Source organism: Sciurus vulgaris, assembly GCF_902686455.1.
Source record: "Sciurus vulgaris genome assembly, chromosome: 14".
NCBI lineage: Eukaryota > Metazoa > Chordata > Mammalia > Rodentia > Sciuridae > Sciurus > Sciurus vulgaris.
Genome location: NC_136475.1, coordinates 79,280,597 through 79,301,734, shown reverse-complemented (window position 1 = coordinate 79,301,734; position 21,138 = coordinate 79,280,597). Strand labels below are relative to the sequence as shown.

At 55.5% G+C, this 21,138-nt stretch overlaps 1 protein-coding gene across 2 annotated transcripts in view; it reads right to left on the bottom strand.

Annotated features, from left to right (window-relative positions):
* Positions 1-20,771, bottom strand: part of DNMT3A (DNA methyltransferase 3 alpha) — a 96,911-nt gene extending 76,140 nt beyond the window's left edge. Inside the window, exon 1 of one of the 2 annotated variants that reach the window (XM_079110127.1) lies at positions 20,501-20,771. The gene's annotated coding sequence lies outside the window, so the exon portion shown is untranslated. Of the gene's footprint in view, positions 1-19,895; positions 20,053-20,500 lie in introns of those variants that run through there. The other variant, XM_079110126.1, reaches the window with a different exon arrangement.
* Between the last annotated feature and the right edge of the window lie 367 nt (positions 20,772-21,138).

The window sequence follows — 21,138 nt, the reverse complement described above, 5'->3', positions numbered from 1 at the left end:
TCATGGGATTACCATGTAGACCATCATGCCTGGCTTCTTCATCTTTCATTTCTAAGGACTCTCCTGGCTCCACTGACTCACCCACATAATCCAGGATAACCTCCCCACCTTGAGGGCCTTAATTTAATCACATCTGCATGGCCATGTAAGGTAACATATTCACAGGCTCCCGAAATCAGGATGTGGCCATTTTTGAGGGGCTCTTATTCTGCCTATTACATGCATACACATATAGACATTAACACGTGCATACACTTTTTTGAGAGAATATTGGAATGATACCACAGAAACTATTTAGGAGGATGTCTGGAGAGGAGAAAGTTTGTCTATGTCAGAGAATCTACTAAATAGGAAGTCAAAGGAAAATGTCTACATAGATTAATTGAAAATGTGCACACTACTCAGAAACAGGAGATGTAGCCAGGCCACCACTTATGAAAGTAGCTACTCCAGATACTCTGGAGGCTGAGGCAGGAAAATCACAAGTTCAAGGCCAGCTGTGGCAACTTAGTGAGACCAGATCTCAAAATAAGAAGGGGTAGGAATGGAGCTCAGTGGGAGAGTGCCCTGTGCTCAGTCCCCGACATGAAGGAAGAGTGGACAGAGATAAAGAAAGGCAAAGAAATACGAGGTGGGACACTGCTAGAAGAAAGAGCTAACAGGACTAGGGTGGCCGCCTCCGAGAAGCAGAGAGGCAGGCATTTTGTTAGGGATGCAAGTGCCATTGGACTCCTCAGACTGCTCATGTGCTACTGTAAATAAAAACTAATTTTTAGAAAGAGGGACTGGGGACGGGAAAGGGCTTCACCCCATCGCAGCCATTGGTGGCTTTTGCCTCCACTTCCTCCTCTGTGAATCCGAAAGTGGCCACGGCCATCACCCCTCCGTTGCTCTGTGAAACCGTCACATCCCACAGAGGCAGCATCACCAGCTCCCCAGCCCACGCAGAGTTCCATCACCAGCTGCAAAAGTGGCACCTCCCTCCGCCCCCACCCCGCCCCCTCATGAAATATGCAAGCCTCTGATGACGTCACTTCCCAGGGCGCCGCCTCCTTCCCGCTCCTCCCAAACTCTGCGTGAGGGGGGCGCCGTTCCACCCACACCGGGGCTCCCTCACAAGCAAGGACCCGCCACTCAGACCCCCCCCACAGACCCCCCACTCCCTACACCGGCCTGGGGACCATCCCATTGGCTGATCGGCACCTTCCCACTGTCCCCAAGGCCACCCACCTCCCTCACCTTCCCCAGCCTCCTCAGCACCCCAGGCCTCAGCTCCCGCATCATTCAACCAGCTCCATCTAGGTTTCCCCTCATAGCCCCCCTGGGCAAGGGCCCTCATGCCATGACCCCTGTCCATGGTCAAATCCATCAGGGCCCACAGGCCAAAATCCCTGCTCCACCAAAACAGTCCCAAAGGCTCACCCTAGGCCTGCTCCTCATCTCCAGGCCTCTATGGGAAGGCAGGTGGGGACACTCTGGGGGCCTGGCTGTGACCGGCTGAGCCCACCCACCTCCTCGCAGAGTGGGAGTCTGACCAGGCACAGCCAATCCGAGGCCTCCTGAACTGTACTGATGCTGCGGAGGGATGCTAATGGGGCGGCACGTGAGTCAGGGGCTACCCGCAGACGTGCTGTGGCCACGTGGGCAAGCTGGGCTGAGAACAAAGAGTGAAGAGGTGAAGACAGGGATCAAAGGTGGCAGGGTGGCGGGCACCACACAGGCTGTAACGTGGCAGCGGATCCTGAGCTCCAGGGTGCCCTGCGCGCTCACACTGGGTGGTGAGCAAGCCACTGATTCCCAGGGACACAGGCCTGACTCGGGGCTAACCTCCACCTCTGGAGTGTCAGTGTTCTCAGCTGTCTAGGGGGGACAACAGCATGCCTCAGGGCTGTGGCGAGGGCCAGCGCAGAAGGCACTGGGAGAGCTTGCGAGAGTGCCTGGCACAGAGAAAGCGCCCCATAAAACTTAACAATTATTAGTGCCTGACTCACCCACCCACCCACAGATTCCTCTCTTTTCTTGCAATCCCTGGAGTGCCTGTAAGTGGACGTCACCCAGGCTGCAGCTCGTGCTCACTACCCTGGTCGTGCCAGGTGTGAGCCATGCTCAGCAACGTCAAAAGCTCACTGACGCGCCTCCTCGCTGCCCTTTGCAGTGGGTACTATTTTTAGCCCCATTTCCCAGATGAGAAAAATGAGATACAGAAAGGTTAACAAAAACTGTCCCGGGTCACAGTAGGAGGTGCAGCCAAACAGATCCAGGTCTGTGCTATTCAGAAGCCAGTTCTCCACTCCATCACCATCCCTGGTGACTGCCACTTGACTGCTGGGTGTATTAGCTGTGGGCACAGTCAGTCAGAACAGTTTGCAGTCAGCCCTCTTCCTGGTTAGGATGATGCGCACTGGGGCAGGGAAGCAGGTGGTGGCCTCTGCCACCTCTAATCACAGCAGCCAATGACCTGCCCCAATGAAGGAGTTATTTGTTCATTTATTCATTCGGCTATTTACTGAACACCTACCACCTGTCAGGCACAGAGCTCCAGGACACGCACTGTCCCATTCAATCCTCGTAGCAACCCTCTGGAGCCCATGCAGTACGTCCCATCGTTATTCCCATTTTATAGAAAAGGAAACTGAGAGGTTTATATTCTCTCCAAGGCAGCACAGTTAGAGAGCCTAGGGCAGGATTAAAATCCAGGTCCATCTAACCCCAGAGCCTCCCATACACAGGGGCCCTCAGATGAGCAGGTTAAGCACAGACCCCAGAGCCACTCCCACAGTCAATGATCGCTGCCCCTGGGGTGGCCCCAGCTCACAAATAACAGCCTCATGGCTGAATGTCCTACTGAGTGGGGAAGAGGTACCAACAAGTCCTGTGGGTGCTGGAAGGCAGGAGAGCATCTTGTGTCCCCTCCCCAGAGCGGCAACAGGCTCTGGGTCTGCTGCAAGCTAGGGGCCAGCAGAAGACTGACGGGGTCCCCATGGTCTTCGAGAGGGAGATGTCTATCTGCCAACGCCCCCGCCCTCCCAGCTCAGCCTCTGTGTCACAAGTCAGACTGGCTAAGGAGGAGGGGTAAGGGGAGTCTCGGTGCCACTTCAGCATGAGATGACATCATCACCCCCTTGCTCTTTCAGAAATACCACTTGTATCCAGCCCACCCGCTGCCCACAGACCACCACCAGCCTGGTGACAGGCTAACAGTCCCGCCATCCTGTCTCGATTCTAGAGCCCATTAGTATGGCCTGGGAGTCACAGTAAGGTGATCCGTGGCTCTCACACACACCCGGAGGGCAGGTCACTGCCAGCACAGGTACAGGCAGCAGGCACATTTACGACATCTGCACACCTGCGGCCAGGATGGCAGCCCCAGGGGCGGGCTGAGTCTGAGTCAGACTCCTCTGCTCACGCTAATGGTTACCATGACACAGCCCCAAAAGTGTGTGTGTTGGGGGAGTTTATACCCAAAATAGATGCTGTCAAGGAGTTGGAATTGTTCTCAGGAGCCAAAATGAGCCACCAGAGATTTCCATAAAGGAGCCTCCATTGCTGAGCGAGGGTTGTACACAGAAGGAGCCATGTGCGCGGCGGCGGTCAGATGGGTTTCCACAGCCCAGGTGTCAGGGCTGGAAGTCCATGTGAGAAACCAGTCGTGTGGTCCCTGGCAGGCTCCGTGGTCGTCATGAGCACTAATCTGACTGTATCCTCCCCGGGAGGTGGCCCAAGGGCCACACCTGTGTGTCTCTCTTGTGTAAAGAATGTCCCACACCTGCCAGCTCCAGGCCTCTTCAGGAACTCTCCCCTTAGCCTCCTGGGTTGGCCCCTGCTCCCTACCTCATATCGAAAACCCTGTGGGGACACTGACTGTCTTCATCCCCCTAAGGAAGAATGCTTCCACTAGTGAACCCCAAAATGGTTCCCTGGAAAGTAAGATATCATCCTGGTTTTTGTTTTTGGACTCCTTGGCCACTGATTAGATCCTTCAGGAACGAGGGTTTGGGTCACTCCATCGGGTTAACGCAGCATGTCTTGCTGAGACACTGGCTGAAGGCAGAGGAGATGCAGAATGGGTCACGGGAGAGGAAAGCAGAGGGCAAGTGTGGCCTTGTGAACACGGGAAGAAATGAGGACTGGGGATGCGCAGGTATTTATTTGCATATGTAGTCACCATTGTCTTCCTCTTTTTCCCTTCTTCCCATTGTTTTCCATACAAATTGTCAGCCATTAACTTTATAATTTAGTTTTAGGTAACAATAGTCAGGGCACTCTGAGTTTGAGCAGTTATCACTGTAGCCAGGGCTTGGTGCACTAATTGTTGGGACTCTACGTGGGCAAAAGGATGAGAACATCACAAGAGTAACTATGTCTTGACAGCAGGTAGCTAGTCATCTTGTTGCTGCACAGGAATTCCCATGGGTGTGAAGGGTGCAAAGGGAAGCTCTGTAGCCAACAGGGCAGACCGTACCAGTTACCAACTCAGTCACCTTGGCGAAAACACAGGCGGGTCCTTTAAATATGTTTTTCCCCTTCCTGGCTGGCACGGCATTAACTTTGTCAGTGGAGGGCACTGCAGAGACATTGAAGGAGGAAGGAGGGTTCCTTCCCAGACCCAGTGTGCTCTCCTGGAGGGTTTCCACAACTCCTCCAGCAGCCAGATCCCGCAGCCTGGGTTCTTTCCAGCCTTAGATTCTTGCAGGAGGTGAAGCCCCCAGCACTTGGTCTACTGTTGCAGCTTCTCCAGCACCTGGTTCCCTGTCCAGTTTCTGCAGGAGTGCTCGGCCCCAGCGGAGCAGACAGCTTCTCCAACTCCTGACCCTAGCAGTGCGTGCTAGCACAGCTGGCAGCTCTACCTAGTGCTCCCCTGGGGGGCTTAGGAGCAGTGTGCCTCCTGTAAGATCCCTCCCCATGAACAACTTCCCCTGGGACCCAAAGGATGTATTTCCAATAAGTCCCAGAGTGCAGATTTCTAGAAAGTTCCACCAGCATGGCACCAATGACTTTTCTGCCATCCAGGGAGCCACAGCCATGCCCTCTCCATCCAGGTCTGAATCTCAGCCCTGGGGACTTCTTCCCCAGGCACTCTATGGCAACGGTAGGGGTAGGGGCTGTTCTTATATCTTCTATCTCTGTCATCTTTGGAGTTCTTGGCACCAGCCAATCCCTCATTATTCCAGTGCCCTGGTATAGCTGATCATTCTTTAAACTTTCCTTGTTCAAAACACCATGTGGTTTTTGTCTCCTGCATGGGTCCTCACTGATAGAGTCACCCCCGGCCTCTGAGGGTTTTTTTTCCTCCTTGTGGGCCCTGAGCTCAATTCAACAGCCCTGGCAGCTAATGACTCCCCACTTCAAGCACCTGCTCACCAATCAGATATCCAGTGCCATTGCTGTGCCAGGCCCAGGGTGAACAAGGGACCCCCTACTTCTGGAAGTTCACAAGCCGGTGGATTCTCTGGCATTCTGTCCCACCGTGCTTCCACTGGGCTCCACGCTCCTGGTTTCCCTGGCCTCAGACTCTGCAGCTATGTCGGGGCTAGCGCGGAGTCTTGCTCCCAAGGCTGCTCAGAGGGTGCCACCTGCCCTCAGCTTTTCTCCAACTCCCCTCCTCTAACACACCCAGGCTTTCAGGAGCTCCTCCTGCAGGGGCTCCCTCGTTCTTTACCTTCTGTGTTCCTCCACCTGGATGACTGGTAGTCACTCAAACCCTGCCCTTCCAGACCTGGATGCCTCGTCTTCCCCGCAAAGCTTGCTCTGGTATCTAGCTTCTCTGTGTGAAGTGGCACAAACGCCAACCGTGGAGGGAGTTCAGGTCCCACCTTCCACCTTCAGTCCCATTCCCAGGCACCTGATCCCCAAGCTTCTCTTATCCCCTCAATCCCTCTAGCCCTTGTACCAGGGCTACAGTAACTTTGGCCTTTGTTCTGCAGCAGGCCTCCCTCCTCCTGCCTCCCTCCCTGCTCCCTCCTTCCTCCTCTGGTGTCTCCACCTCCATCCCAGCCTTTCAGCACAGACAGTTCACGTGCAGCTTCCTCAACCAAACACCTGATCCCTGATGAGAAGTTTCTAAAATTGACTGCAGCAATGGCCACACAACTCTGTGAGTGTACTGAAACCATCCAATTGTACACATACATGGGCAAGTTGTATGGAATGTTTTTATAGCTTCTATTTCCATATTCTTTGGAGTTCTTGGCACTGGCCAATCCCTCGTTATTCCAATCCCCTGGTATAGTTTGATCATTCTTTATATTAAATTTTCCTTGTTCCAAACTCCATGTAGTTTTTTAAAAAATATTTTTAGTTGTAGATGGACACAATACCTTTATTTTATTTATTTATGTTTATTTGGTGCTGAGGATCAAACCCAGTGCCTCACACGTGTGAGGCAAGCACTTTACCACTGAGCCACAACCCAGCCCCATGTGGTTTTTGTCTCCTGGATGGGCTCTCACTGATAGTGAATAATACCTTTTTCTTTTTTGTAGCACTAGAGATTTAACCCAGAGGTGTTCTGCCTCTGAGCTACATCCCCAGCCCTGCTTATTTTATTTTATTTTGAGATCTCACTAAATTGTTAAGGCTGACCTCGAACTTGTGATCCTCCTGTCTCAGGCTCCTGAGTCACTGGGATTACAGGTGTGCCCCACCAGGCCCAGCTTGAATTACATATTAATAAAGTTGATACATATCTCTAGCTCTCTACCTCTATTTGAACTCTGTGATGCCAATATTTTCCATGCATGGTAATATCTAAACTCTAGTCTGGTCTTACACCAATGGCTGGCTACAGAGGGGCCTCACCCTCCACCTCTCCCAGTACCCCCATCATTCCAGGTCCAGTCGCTGTCCTCAGTGGACATCCCCTGTTGCACACCGTATCCACTCGCACCACTCTCTCCTCCAAATGGGGGCTCCTCCCAGAGTCCCCCAGCTCCTCTCTCCTGACCCTCAGTCTGACATCTCTCCTTCCTCCATTTGCCCCCTTCTCCTTGACCACCCGCCCGGGGGGTCTTTAGTCAGTTTCTGTGGGTAGTCACTCCATATGTCACGTGTATGTGGATGCATCTGTTTTCCCAAATAGATGAGGTCAGGATTCATGGCTTGCACTTTCCTGGTGCCTTCTCCTGACCCCACAGCCTATAGTTGGGGCTGCTCCTGCCCCCCATTCCGTGTGACCCTTGAGGCAGAGAGGACTGTGTGAAGTCACTCCCAGGCAGCTGCAACATCCCCAGCACAGTGCTGCGGTGCCTAGAGTGACCCCCCACAATCCCCATTCTAGGGGTCACTTGGCAGGGCCCCCAAGGCATTGCACCAACAGAAAGACCATTTGCAGGAGCCCCAAGGTTCCTATCCACTGTCCCCAGGCAAGAACTGACACTTGCTAAGGGGGGTGCAGGTCCTCCTGTCCCTGGATGCAAAGATGAAGGGGGTCATGAGGGTTCCAGGCACTGGGGGTGCCAGAGATCCTCAGAAAACAGAGGGGCGGGTGAGTCCCTTCTTGCCTGTGACCACCCTCTCCTGCAGTGCCTGCGGACACGTTCCCCCACCTGACTTTGTCATGGTTTTCCTAGACTAAGCGATACCCTCCATCACGCAGTTGACTGACTCCAAGGTCAAAACTAGAAGGTCCCCCAAGGGTCTTCAGGGACTGGAAGCTGCTGATGGGGCTCAGCCCCTTCCCACCCACTAAGGCAGGGCAGAACTGCTGCTCGCAGAACTACCCACCGGACCCTGGGCTGCTTTCCCCTCACCTTCCATCTCCAACCCAGCCACTGGGGAGGCGGGTCAAGGCAAGGAGGAGGAGCTCCAGGATCCTGGGCGGTATGTGCCACCACAGCTCACCCACCCTTCCACCCTCAGGTGGCTCAGCCACACTCCACCTCAGGCTCTGGCTCTGTCACTCAGCGGTGTGGACCTCAGTTTCTCAATCTGTAAAACTGGCACAGTGCCTGGCACATGGTAGGCACTCAGTAAATGTTCATTCAAGATATCACATGGCTCAGGATGAAAGGCCAGTATGGTTCTCAGGAAACGCAGACTCTGGCTTAAGACTCCATCCAAGGGTGCTGGCATGAGCCCCTAGAATAGAAGCTGTGACTTCACCCACAGCAATGACTTTCCACCTGGCACTGTGGCCACACAGACTCATACACACACACAGATGCACATGCACAGATGCACACAAACACCCAGCCATAAACACACAGACACAGATGCACACAGAGACAGACACAGATACAAACACAGACACAGATGAGCACACAGACACACAGAAACAGACACATGAGCACCAGCACATGTGCGCCCAGAGAGAGACACACCACACATGCAGACACACGCAGATGCACGTGCACACGCTGAGACCGCCCCTCGAGCTGCAGGCCTAGGGGCACCTGGAGCAGGGAGCTGGTGGCCACCCCCACACAGGCACGTGCTTGCACATTTCACCTACTGTACGGGCCAAAGAGGCATTTGGAAACCAGCTTGGAACCTCATAACCATTCATAACATTGTTCTGAGAGAAAATACAAAACATTGCCCTATAAACAAACATTTGCAATAGAATTCCTCCAAAAGCTGGGAATTGCCTGTACCAGAAAACTAACAGAGCAAGAAGAGAAAAACCACATAAACTTGGTTTGCCTCTGCAAAATTAATACCAATTACAAAAACATTTATGTGAACTGCTTACCATTTACACCTAATTACCATGCAGCACAATTATGCATATCATTAAGGGTATGCCAGATTAATTATGCTGTACGTTTCATTTGATTACAGCACCACACCCTGGGTTCATATAGGCCCAGCTTCCGGAGGGGCAGGCTAAGGCCTGGGTCCTCTCTGTTCAATCCAGAGGAACATGGGCTCCACACTCAAATAAGCAGCAGACCCCACGAGGTCCCAGCCCTGACCAGAGACAGCCCGATGATTGCCAGGCCTCCTGGCTAACATCGCCAGCACAAGAGCCCTTGCTGAAAAGCCACCTCCACTCCAGACCCAGAGACTCTGGAATGCAGGGATGCTTCAAAGATCTCCCCCACCAGCATGGCTGCAGATCACAGGAAAACAACTCAGTCAAAGAGCCACGATGTGTGTCCCTCACAGAGGATTCTGGCTCCACTGTCTCCCGAGATCTGGCTCTGCAAGCAGGACAGCCCACCCCAGGTCCAGGCCAAGTCACCCCCAATCTCACCTCCCCGACCCCACCAGGCCTCTCACCCCTCTCCGCCCCCCCACCCCACCCCGCACAATGAGCCAGCTGCAGAAGCAGGTCCCAGCTGTGATCCCACCGAATCGTCTGACTATCCTCCCTGGCTTCCACCAACCCTCTGCTCTCCACACAGCCCTGGGCAGCTCAGCACAGACCCTCCCTCGCAGTTATTAAAAAGAAAAAGGAACTGACCCACATTCCCATTCTCAGCAGAAGCTCCTCACACACTCCAGAGTAACTCAGGTTGAAGGAAAAGAACTGGGAATAAGAGAGTCACTGGGACCTGACAAAGGGGACTTTGCAGGAACAGGGAGCTCAAAACTGACTATGGGACAGAAGGGAACAGGCCTCTTGGAAGGCAAAGCACCAGAGGAAACTCAGCTAGAAAGAAGGGGGGCAGTATGCATCGCCTCTGTGCCAAACAGGGAACGTACATGGCAGAATTTTAATCTAACACCTGCGAGGCCAACTGGATAAGGATGCTTTTAAAAGATGAGTGAAATAAAATATCCAGGTTTAGCACAGGATGCAATGTTCAAGGCAAACAAACAAACATACAAGTCTGTGAGGTTATGTCCACTCCACAGACAGCAACACCAAGGCCAACAGAGGTTAAGTGATCTGCCCAAGGATACATGGCTGGCAGGTGGCACAGGGAAGGTGAAACCACCGCCTGACCAGACCAAGATTGATGGCACCAGCGTGAGGCCACGCTGGCCCTGGCCTCTGCCTGGCTTCCGTGCTGCTGACGTGGCTCAGGTCATTTTTCTAGAAAGTCTTCAGAAACAGCCTTCAGATTATACTACAAGTGACACACAAAAGACTCATTTCTATTTGAGAGAAACGGTTTTTGCATCTTCTCTGTTTGCTTAGCAAAAATGCTGTCCCTAGCTTGTCCCCTCCTATCTTGGCTGACCTACCTCTAAATAGAGAGTGGCTGGAAGGCCTGACACTCTACCTCAGTTTCTACAGATGATTCTCAAAGGGTGGTGGGACTCACCCAGATCGTGCAGCCAGCGAGAGGAGTGAAAGGGTCTAGGCCTTGCTGCTCATCTTTTGGGGGAACCACAGAGAAGCCAAAGCCCCAGCACAGGTCCCCATCATCAGCATCCCTGATCCTGGTCAAGTCGCTTCCTCCTTCAAGCGTCTGCAGGGCTGCCTACCAGTGACGGAACCAAATGCCCCTTTCTCATCCATCCCACTGGACGCCCCCTCCAGGCCTGTGATTCAGGCGCTCGCCTCCTCCTGCAAGCTTGGAGACATCCAGGCTTCTCTGAGGAAATCCCACCCACCTTCCAGCCCTGACTCCAATTCTGCTTCCCTGGGAAGCACCCCACCTCTTTCCCACGCATATGCTGAGCTGCCCCACTCCCTTCAATGCGCAGCCCTTCCTGACTCTGCTTCCTGAGCGTCCCTCAAAGCGTGCCCTCCTCTAAGCCCCTGCTACTGCCCCCTGCTTTCCTGGGCTCCCAGTCGCCAATCTTACCTGTCCCATTTCTCTACCTTGGGGTCCCAGAATGATCTTTCTCACATATACAAATATGAGGCTCCGAGCCCCTCCGGCTTTCTATCCCAGCATTCCCTACACTCCAGCCACAAGGGGCCAGAACATGCCCCTGATCAACTAACTCATTGCTCCCTGCCCATCAATTCAGCTCAAGTGGTACATCATTCAGAAAGCTCTTCTGGACCGTCCCTTCCCTCTGAGCCCCAGTGATGCCAAGATACCACTGCCAGGGCTCCTCCAGCCACCCACACTGACCAGCCCTCACCACTCTGCTCCCTAGGCTGCTGGCTCCTTAGTCTCTCCTCTGTGCAGCCAGTGCCTGATACCCAGAGGTTTTCATAAATGAACGGATGGACACTATCATGGTCTGAAGTAAGGGGCTTCTGGGGAAAAAGCTTGAGAGCTGTCAGGCCTGCCACTTTGGGGCCCAGCTCTCAGACGCTAGGCCACTGGGAGGGTGTTGACAGAAGAACACTCAGAGGCAACTGCCCAGCCCCAGTGGGCTCTCCAGCTGAGCTTTCAGTACCAGGCAGGGCCCTCAGGCCACCACCAGTCAGCCTGGGAAGCACAGGCTGTGAGCGCATGTCAACAAGCAGCGCATTGTTACCGGTAATAAAACCATTAGGAGCCATTGCCGAGCGCCAGCTGCCAGGCCGTTGTGGTCTAGACCCTCCCATGCCTCCGGGCCGTGGCACAGCCAGCCCTGCCAGCAGACCCAGAACCCAGAGCAGAGGCCACTGCCTGTCTGGCCCTAAGGAGACCAGGGGACAGGGAGGGACAGAGGGCCAGGGCTTGGGGACACTACATGGGCAGGAGTCTCTATATTGTCAAATCCTGGCTTTGTGGAGAAAGAAATGGAAGCCAGAAAGGCCAAACTCCCTGTCGGCCCTGGGAAAAGCCATCTGGGTCTGACAATGAAAACTGGAGGGCAGAGACACCTTTCTCTGTCCCTGCCACTGCCCTCCCACCAGCCCAGAGTCCACTGTGGGCTTGGGGATCATTCTCAACATAACTCTCTCTTCCCTTCACCTAAGGGTGATGCGGAAGACAGGTCACTTTTGTAAGGTCTTACAGTGTGACAGGGCCTCCGCGGGGGTTGTCCTCACCCTTTGCCACCCAGGACTATCCCTACTTAAAGAAAAGGGGTGCATAACTCCTTGGCAGCTTACATTTGGGCTGTTTCCATAAGTGTTTGCATTTCGTTCAGGCAACTCCAGTCAGATGAGGACACCACTGTCCCTGAGCTACAGATGAAAACCCTGCGTCCCACAGCTGTTCAGGGCTCCAGCGACTGAGCCCTAGTACAACATGATAATCCCCTGGTAGGGGAGGTCTGTCCCGTTACCCAGTTCCTTTTTTGCCCTGCACATCTGTCCCTACCAGCCTGGAACGATGGGACTGTTCTGCACAGGGATCAGCTCTGCTTGCCTCCATGCTGGGATTCGTTCATTTCTCTTCCTGCCTCCTTCCAGAGGAGGCTGGCAAAGACCCTCTCTCGTGCTCGTTTACCACAGGTAGCTTCAGAGAGGAAGGGAGCTTTAAGAAATGCCCCTGGCTGGGGAGGAGAGAAGACTGTAGAAGGGGAAGTGGTGCCCTCTCCGTGCCTGGGCTGGGCCACCTGCGCTGCACCCCTGGGCTAGACCACAGTTGTTTCTCCAGCTCCTGGAGAACATCTGGGCCACGACAGTGCACCAAACTGATGTCTTTCGGGAAGATTCTCAATGATGTTTCTCACCCCGGGTAGGAACAGAGTTTCAAGTCACCATCCTAGAAAGCTAACTTTGTCCACTGTCCCTGGGGAACAAGGTTCAGGCAGCTACCTATTTTCTCCTCTTAGCCTCTTCCAGTCCAAGTCTTTACCCTGAAAACTCTCTAGAAAAGACCCTCCCTACAAAGGTTTAGTTTCCTCCAGTAACCTTGACTTCTAAGTTGATTTTTTATTAAAAAAAGCAATTTTGTTCTCCCCGTTAGGGTGACTTCAATTTTTTTCATATTATTATTCATAAACTTTCTATACGTGTGACTTTCCCTTGATATCTGATCACTCTCAATAGCTTGTCAAGTTTCTCATTCCTACCCTTGGTATCCAGTCACCCGGGCTGCCTTTAGCAAGAATCCTACTGTTTCTTCGCCAGAATCCTCATCTTATCCTGACCTCTATCCCTGTTCCTGGCTAAGAATCCACACTGGTCCAGGCATTAGAACGGAGCCCAGTTCTACACTGTGGACTCTCTCCCCTGCTGCCAAAGTTCCAGAATAAAATCTGTTTTTACCACTTTTTTTTTTTTAAGGTATGGTTTTATTTTTGTTGTTGTCATTAAGAAACAAACACATGTTCATTTACATTTTTTCAAGGAATACAAAAACGTATAAAATAAGAAGGCAAAATCCTTACTGACAGATTGGGTGTATATTCTTCCAGGACAACTTTTTTACATATGTACTAGCCCATGCATAAATGCGAATATTTGTATTTATTTTAAAGGAGTTTTACAAAAATGAGAATGCACACTGCTTTCTGGGTAAGCCAATACCAATTCATGGGCATTTAACAAGTCGGAATAGACACCCTTACTACCTCATTTCAAAGGTTCTGGAAGATCTATCTAGACTCCCTTTTATCCATACATTTATTTACCCTTAAAGAATCTATAAAATTCACCACACAAGACCATCCCTTCAAGAAGTGTCTCCCCCAAGATTCTGCTTGTGGGGTGTTGGAGGATTCCCTGGCCTGACACAAGTGGGGGCATACTCGTCTATGACTCCCAAGGTCCTCTGGGGAACTAAAGGAGGGCACAGTCCAGGGCCTTGCAGACATTCACTACGACACAGTTCGTCTCCTGCTGATAGCTCAGTCAACCACGAATCTAACCCCTCAATCCCATAATCCTCACTCTAAGCATCTTTTTTAACACTTTCAAGTAAGGGTCACTGGAACCCTGTGATCTAGCTGACTAGGTCTGGAGCATTTTCTGTACTGACCCCCCAACTAATCACAAGAACACTGATCTAAGACTCAGGAGACCTGAGTCCCAGCTTCCCAGTCGCTGGCTATAAGAGACAGTCCTCCGACAGTCCCCTCCGTGCACCCAGATGGGGCAGCTAACAACAGGCTGAGAATTAAATATGACCTTGACATTTGAAACAGAAACAGAGAAGCAGGATCAATACAGATGACCGCAGGAAAGAGAAAATAGGAACCTGGTCATATATCTAAATAAGGTCAGGAAGGCTTAGGGGTCAGAGAGGATCACAGCAGAACAGGAGGGGCCCATGCAGAGCCACCTCTGCTGCTACAAAATTAATCCACTCTCCACCAGGGCCTGGCTAGAAACCCCCAGGCGTCCATACCTCCTCCCCCACCACTGTCCTCCAGACAGGCGGCAGCCACAGATGTGATCAGCAAGGGAGATGTGGCCCAGCCGGACAGAGGGCCCTGTCCATGGGCTGTCCTCACCAAAGGCTGCTAGGCACTTGTACCCACACCTGGGGGTGCTGGCTCCCTGCCCAGGCCCTCCCCTCTGAGTCGGCAGCCAGCTCTTCAGAGTGTGGGGGAGGAAGAAGAGGGCAAGGGGAGTCAGGCTGTAGAGGCAGGAATCTGCCACTCAAATCCCATTTCTCTCCTGGCCCTTCGTAGGAATGTTCTGGACGCTGGGGTATCTAGACCTGGAGAGTGATCAGTGTGGGACGTGAAAACTTCTGAAAGACCAGAGAAGGGACCTTCCATCCCCATCCGCATTGTGATTGACATTGCAGGCATGAAAACTAGCCCCTACCTTGGCATTCTGTGGCCATGACCCCCTGGGGCTGTGCACTTTGAATCTGCTCAGCTCCTCTCAAGTCTGAACTCTTGGGCTCTAGTCTATGGAATATAAAGAATCAATATCTTACTCCCAGAGAGCAGCTCAGTCACCCTTTCGGCTACCCTCTTCTGTCCTGCCTTTTCTTCACTGGCCCCCAACCCCAGACAGGCTGTTGGGAGCGATGCTCCAGGGCCACACAGGCTTATGAGTCCCAGGAACCTTCTCTCCAAACCTCTTCAGGGCCTCAATCTGACCTCCAGCATACCCCAGGCCCCAGCCACTTCCCCAGGGGTGTTGTCCCCACACTGTGGCTGCTCCAGATGACACCCTTCCCCTGACCCTTTGGAATTCAGAGACCCCTCTGAAGTGCCCCCTCCTCCAAGGAGCCTTCCTTGACCCCCTTGGTTATGACCTCTCTCTCCTTTGAGCACTTCATTTCTAAGATGCTCACGCTACAGTGTTAATTAGTTGGGTACATATTCAGCTCAGTGTCCCCTCAAAGCCAGCACACGGCTTATTCACAGGAAATGCTCAGCAAACCTTGGATAAAAGGAAGCAAATGTGGGGGTAATAGTATTGACTTCAAGACAGACTAAGTGGGGCTGGGGTTGGGGCTCAGCAGCAGAGCACTCACTTAGCACATGTGAGGCCCTGGGTTCAATCCTCAGTACCACATAAAAATAAAATAAAGGTATTGTCTCCATCTGCAACTTAAAAAAAATATATATATATATATATTTATATAAAATATATAAATATAAAAAATATTAAAAATATATATATAAATATATATATAAATATATATATATTTATATATAAAATATATATATTTTATATATAAATATAAAAAATATAAAATATATATATATATATTTTTTTTTTTTAAGAATAAGAAGCTGAAACAAGTGTCAGGTGGTTAGACTCGGAACAGGTAGCTAAGTGGCACTGGGGAGGCTCCCATCCCCCAAGGCTTTCAGTCAGGATCAGTATTTGGCACAACTGACCCAAGACTTCACAAAAGAGGCAGGAGGGTGGACAGGACTTCTGAGCGCCTTCCCACAGTGTCAGCCCTGCCTGCTACCCAAAGGAGGAAAGTGCTTATAACCTGTTCCATGTTACAGGCGAGGCCAAGAGAAACTGGTTGCCCGAGGCCTTGCAGCTGGAAAGTTCAGCTCCTTCCGACTCCAGGGCCCTCACTTGACATTGCCTTGAAACCAGCTCATGTGGAAGCAAGTCCTGTCTGTCCACACACAGCCACACACCACACAAACACAGATACACAGACACACGTGCACCCAACCCCGTCTTGCCCTCACTTAGCCAAATGGAGGCAGCTTGGACACAAATACAAATCTCAGGATGATACTGATCTGAGATCTGGTAGTCTTTAGGGGCAACATACTGTAGTCAAAAAGACAAATAACGGACAAAAAGCCCTCGGAGTTCAAATGGAAAGGAATCTGGCACCCTCTGTTTACTATTAAAGCCCACTCAGGAGCAGCAAAGTCCCAGCAGAAACCCAGTCTCAATAGGCAAGCCAATGGCCTCTAACACCTACTAGATACCAAAATGGAAGTGGAAGCGATTCCCAAGGGCTGTGCCCTGCCCCTAGCTGCTAGAAGCTGGAGACACACTCCAGTATCAGCAGTACATGCAGGGTGGAGGGGACCTCGGGCCAGCAAGCTGGAGGTCACACAAGTGTTAGGCAGAAACATGTGACAGAACATAAGCAGCCCTTCTGCCTCAGGTTCTGGGTAGCACTGCCAACTGGGGGAAGAACTGGGCCCGACCCTCCCCACGCAGCCCCCAACCCAAGTCTGAGCGCTCTCAGGGCTCACAGTGCTATCAACCCCAAATTTGCCTGGAATCTTTATGGTAACAGCTCAGGCCCAAGGGTGAAGAAACAAGATCCATTTTCAATCTACCCATTAGAGACAGCAAGGCTGCTCTCAGACTCCCCTTTCTATCTGGTTCCCCGCAGGAGCCTCTAAAGGAGTGTGGGAAAGAGCTGAGTTCTCTCGAGGAACTAAGGAACTGGCCTGTAAGTGGTGATGCCACCAGATACACAGACAGCAACAGGAGGCAAATAAACCTGCCTCCTGGGACAGGGCAGGTACTTCAAGTAAGCTTCCCTGTCATTTGGCAGAACACCCTGGGAGGCCACACTAAATGTCCAACAGAGGACTCAGACTGACCAGGCAAGAGGCCTTTTCAAACTGATAGGGGAGCTGGACCCGCGGTGGCAGCCCAGGACACAGCTGTGGCTGGGGCAGCCTTGGTCACCCAGAGTGCAAGCCGTATGTCACTTCTTCCTGCTCAGGGACCCTGGACGAGGATCTCATGGCTCAGCCTGTCTTCCTGGCTGGTTTTAAGAGGACCAATGGCTGAGAGGTATGAAAGTGATAGTAAAATATCCATAGGGGACTGAGGAGCTTACGTGGAAATCTGTGTGTGGATGGTGTCTGAGGCTTCCTTCCTTCCGAGTTCACTGTAAGCTCCTCAGTCCCCTATGGACGCACACACAGGAGGCCTTAAGGACGCGGTACTTTCACACCCTCCGCAGAGTCAGATGAGACAAACCTGTCTCCCTGCAGAACCTCACGCACCCCTCCTTCCCAAGGCCCACCTCCTGGGACGTCCCACTCCCTCTCATACCTCCTCTCCAGGAAGTCTACCCTGACTGCATCTGTAGTGAAAAACAGACCACTCCACCCCCATTCTGGGTCTGAATTCCACCGCCAAAATCGGAGCCATAGAATTTCAAAGTTGGAATGGACCTCCAAGCTCCAGTCCAACCCCCACCCCACAGAGGAATCCTGTCCGCAGACACCCTGACAGATGGCCACTGGCGGCCTCCCCTAAGCTCCTCCAGTACTGGGAGGGCCGCCTCTGCACTGGGGACGGGTCATTCCCCGAGACTAGAAGGAATTCACCTTCCCTGAGGTCAGGCTCTCACTGAAGGCACTGGAGCCTCCGTGGGGTAAGAAGGAAAGCGCTGGGCAGCTGCACATCTGAAGAGGACTGAACACAAGCACCAAGGTGCAGGAGGAGAGGCTGGAAGGAACTCCAGGGCCCACAGCAGAAGGTGGCTGGAGGAGGGGAAGCAAGCAGGTGGCAGACTGGCTGCTTGGCTTGGCCTGGAGTCCTCCTGCACACCTACACATGCACACATTTTGACGGAATTGCCTGACAACGGTCCCACCAGTAGCTCAGTAGAGCCTAGAGAAACAGACCGGGCCATCTTACCCCCAAACCCAGAAGGAACTCCAGCAACCTAACTCTCCAAAGGCAAGTGGCCCCTGCCAGCAGAGGGGATAGCCCAAAGGGGGTCTGCCTGACAGCTGGGCTCCCCAAATCCCACAGGCCAGTACTAACATCCCAGCAGCTCAAGGAGAATAGTTCCCTAGGCTGCAGCTGTCACATCTGCCTGAGAGGGAGGAGCACACTGGAGCAGCACCTGATCCCAGGATCCCTTCACAGCCTGCCCAGGAGGCGGTTCAGCCTCTGGCAGCCCAGGGTGAAACATGAAGACTGAACTGTCCCCAGGGATGCTGATGGCAGTCTCTGGGCAAGGCAGTGAGGGGCAAGCTGGGTCACAGGGCGGAGGGTGCTTCTCCCCAAAGTCTCCTGTCCCTGCTGGCTTGAAAGGAGGCAGTTACGTGGTGGCTCCCGTCTCCAGCCCTTCCACTCCTGCCTGACGCAGGCCTGAGCTGCCCAACTGGGTGCAGAACGCCATCTTGGGTCAAGGTGCAGCCACAGGGGGCTACTCCTGGGAGCCTGGGAGAGCCCATGGGAACCAGCGGGCCCCCTACTCCCACCGAGGGTGTCCACACCTTGCACCTTGGCCTTGCAGCAGGAAGAGAAGGATGGACGGAGGGGATTGTGAGAAGGGGGGAAAGAGCAGAGGGGGAGAGGGAAGGGAGAGGGGTGCCCCCAACAAGGCAGGCTCCAGGAAAGCGAAACGCAGTTTGGCAGCCGGAGGGCCGCGGGCCCCAGCGTTGAGGGGCTGGGGGAGGCCGGGGGCGGGTCCTGGACGGGCGCCAGCTTAGACCGAGCCGAAGAGGAGGGAGGGAAGGGAGGGCAGGGCGGCCTGGGGAGCGGAGCTGGGGTGAGGGCGGGACACGGATCGCGGCCGCCTGCGGCTTGGAGCTAGGGGTCTCCCGGGGTGCGGGGACGTGGGGCTGAAGACCCCGATCCGCAGCCTCGGTGAGGCCTCGTCCTTCACTGTGCAGATGCGAAGCTTTCAAGGACACGTCTGCACCGGCCCGGCGGGGGTGCGTGTGCGTGAGTGTGTCCGCGTGCCTGTGAGTGTGTGCGGGGGGGCTGCTTCAGGGGGCGACCCCGGCGTCCCCACCCGCGCGGTTCCCAGCCCCGCTGCTCCCACCCCCGCGTTTTCCGGCCCCCGCGGCCAGCCCCGGGATCCTCGCCCGCCCCCGCCCCGCCCCCACACTGCGGCGCCGCCGCCACCGCCGCCCCGGCTCCCACGGCCCGCAGCGGGGGCAGGGAGGAGCCAGCCAGGACGCCCCCCACTCCGCGCTGCCCGGCGCTCGGCTGGAAGGTGTGCCCCCCAAATGGGCACTCTCCCCACCCTCGCTGCCCCTCCCAGATCCGCTGGAGCCCCGCACCCCCAGCCACAGGTGGCCGGAGGAGGATCGCTGCGCAGCGCTCCCCGGCCCGGCCCCCGAATCACCCCCCGGCCCGCCCCCGGGGGCCTCCCGGGTCCCCCGCCCCGCCGGGCCGAGGAGGGCCGGGAGCCGGGGGGAGGGGCGGGGGGCCGGGTCGTGCCAGGCTGCCATTTTCTGCCGCCGCCGCGGAGCCTGCGCGGGGCCCGGCCCCCGCCCCCTCCCTTACTCCCCATGGGCCGCGGCGGGGGCCGATTATTCCGGGTCGGGGTCCGCGCCCTCCAGCGCCCCGGCCTCAGGCCCTAAGCAGAGCCCCGGGGCCGGGGCAGAGCCCGGAAGGCGGGGGCGGCCGGGCCGGGGCCCCTGCGGCAGCGCAGAGCCGGGCACCGCCGCCGAGGCCCGCGGTGGAGAGGGCCCCCAGCATCATTGTATAGACTTGAACTTGAGCCCGGAGCCGGGCGGGGGCGGGGAGGGGGGTCCGCGCCGGGAGCGGGCAGGACGGGAGGGGGCGCCTGCCGAGCCCGCGGGGACATAAACAAACCCTCAAATCCCCCGCGCCGCCCCGGCCAGCCTGGCCCGCCGTCCCCGCCCGCAGCTCTGGCCCCTCCGGCGCCCGGCGCCGAGTTGCAGGGGTCCAGGAGCGTGCCCCGAGCCGGGCACTGCCCGCCGCCGTGTCCCTCGCCCGGCCTCCCTCTTTCCAGCCCGCCTCCGGGCCGACCTCCCGGGCCGCCACCAGCGGCGCTCATTACCGTGTGGCCGGTCGGGTCGGGCCGGCCCGGCTGCGCGCCCTGGTGCCGCGGCGCCGCGTCCCGGCTCGTCCTCTGCTCTCGCCGCCGCCGCCGCCCGCGCGCCCTCCTCCCTCCCGGCCCGCCTGCCTGCCTCGCTCGCTCGCTCGCTCCCTCCCTCCGCTCGCTGTCGCGCTCCCTCTCTCCGCCTCCTCCGCCGGGTCCCCCCCTCCCACCCCTTCTCTCCGCCTTCCTCCTTCCCTCCCTCCGGCCGCCCGCGGGCCCAGGCCTCCGCCCGCCACTCGCCCCCCGCGGCCGCGCTGGCCCGGGCCCCGGCGCTGCGGAGCCGGCCCGGGAGGCAGCGCCGGCTGGGGGGCCCCGGGGCGCCGCGGCGGGAGCGACCTGGGCGCGCGGCCGGTCCTAGCGCCCTCAGCCTGACTTCTGGCCTCTGCGGCCCCACCGGGGTCCCCGCACGCTGTGAGACTGAGGGCCAAACCCCGCAGCGCTTCGACCGTGCGCCCGGCCTGAGCACCCCGCCAATGCCGCGCTCGCGACCACTCAGGGCCCCTTGGGTAGGAGCTGATCCCGGGGCCTTGCTGCAGCCTCCCTCCCGCACAGCGCCCCGCTACCTGGCGCTGCTTCTGCGCTGGGTCCCCGCATCCAGCACTGGCCGCAGGGACAGCGGCCCCTCCTCTCCCCGGGCCGGTGTCAAGTGCCTCCCCCCCGCAGCCCACTGAGCCCCCGGCGGCCTTCGCCCTGCAGTTCTCCCGACCTCCACCAGAGCCCACTGCACTCTGCCTGCCTCAGCACTGGGGCTGGGGACAGCAGCGCTGGCCCGTCCGAGCCGCAATCCCCAGCCAGGTGCCGCCCGAGTGGCGGCCAGCCGGTTCAACAGGGCCAAGGTCGGAGCGCCAGGCACCTCCAGGCTTCCCCAGAGGCTCAAGCACCTCTCTCAGATGCGCTGCCTAGAAGAGAGTGAGCTCCCCCTACCTTGAGGTGTCGAAGTAGAGTTGGGTACCATCAGGTGGGCTCTGGAAGACTGAAAGATCTCGTGGGGTGGGAGGTTGAACTAAATGACGCTGAAAGGTCTCCCCGCTGTAAGATTTTGTGTATACCTATACTCCGCCCTCACCCCTTCACCGTGGGGGCTGTTCTCAACCCCATAGGGCTCTGCGAGCTCCAGGCTTCTGACTTGGGGCATCTGTCAAATTCCACCAGCACAGCCACCCTCTGCTCATCTCTCCTCCAAAAGTCACCTCTAGGACTT